This window comes from Aplysia californica, unplaced genomic scaffold (genome assembly GCF_000002075.1).
Source record: "Aplysia californica isolate F4 #8 unplaced genomic scaffold, AplCal3.0 scaffold00001, whole genome shotgun sequence".
NCBI classification, from domain to species: domain Eukaryota; kingdom Metazoa; phylum Mollusca; class Gastropoda; order Aplysiida; family Aplysiidae; genus Aplysia; species Aplysia californica.
The window spans coordinates 2,210,961-2,212,116 of NW_004797271.1; the positions used below are offsets into that span (position 1 = coordinate 2,210,961).

Below are 1,156 nucleotides of genomic sequence, written 5' to 3' on the forward strand. Positions count from 1 at the left end.
AGGAGGAGGAGGAGGAGGAGGAGGAGGAGGAGGAGGAGAAGAACAACAACAACAAAGAAGAAGAAGAAGGAGAAGAGGAGGGAGGAGGATAAGGAGGAAGAGGAGCAGAAGAAGTGAGCAAGAAGAACAAGAAAAGCAAGAGCCAAAACAAGAACGAGAGCGAGAGGAAGAAGAAAAGCAACACGTGGGCATTCCTTTTTCCGCCCTAGATTTGAACCTGGGTCCAAGACAACAGCGCATGAACATGCCCCGTACTTGGGGTGTAATTCGCCAAAGTCAATCACTGCTTATTGCGCTATCTTTTGTGATCCAATAACAAATCACAAGACACGGCTAATTGCACGTAGATAGAAGCGAAAACGGAACAAACAGTATAAATTCTGTGTCGACTTTAGACCACATTCGTCCTTGTGGGTGATAATTCGGTCCCGCTATCTCGCTCGCTGAAGTGAAACCATTGATAACACAGATGAACTCGGACTGCTTACTCGCCCACTATCGCCGCTCATACCTACACACAGTCGTACTCTTTTGGGCTTTTTTTTTCTTGGTCTTTTGTTTTCCCCGTTTTCGGTTTGCTGGTGAAACTGGCAGAACTGAAGTGATTCCAGTCTTTGGGTTTCACAATTGGATTATTGTGCGTGTGTGTATACAAGCCGAGATATGGGATAACTCTTGACCGGCTTTATGTCAACAACTGTCCCGATCTTGCGTTGAGTGAGACAAGGGGGCGGCGGGCAGGAGGCGTTGAGCTTGCTGAAACGCCCCCTTCTTCTGCGGGAGAAGCGATACAACGCCGTGTTATTTCGAGGTAAGTAAGTCTTTTTTGAGTGAATTAAATGTTTATATGAAAATCAGACACTGTCGGGATTTTTGTTATTCGAAGTGTGCAGTTTTCGGTGATACGTTGATTATTCAGGACTGAGAATAGAAAAAAAAACCACACTCAGGGAAATGGACTGTAAAGAACAGATCTCTAGACTGAACAAGCTTTTGATCTATCCAAACGTGGCTGTGGATATTGTTTTTCACACAAACTTACCTTCCTACTAACCTGCTAACCTACCTACCTACATATCTACACACATACACACATGAACTTATACAAAAGTATACACATGCCTACTTGCACACACACACACACACACACACACAC

The 1,156-nt window shown here is 44.6% G+C and overlaps 1 protein-coding gene across 2 annotated transcripts in view; it reads left to right on the plus strand.

The window, feature by feature from the left end:
- Positions 1-532: 532 nt before the first annotated feature.
- Positions 533-1,156, plus strand: part of LOC101859524 — a 17,041-nt gene continuing 16,417 nt past the window's right edge. For both annotated transcript variants that reach the window (XM_013081088.1, XM_005088833.2), the window contains exon 1: positions 533-811. The gene's annotated coding sequence lies outside the window, so the exon portion shown is untranslated. The remainder of the gene's footprint in view (positions 812-1,156) is intronic.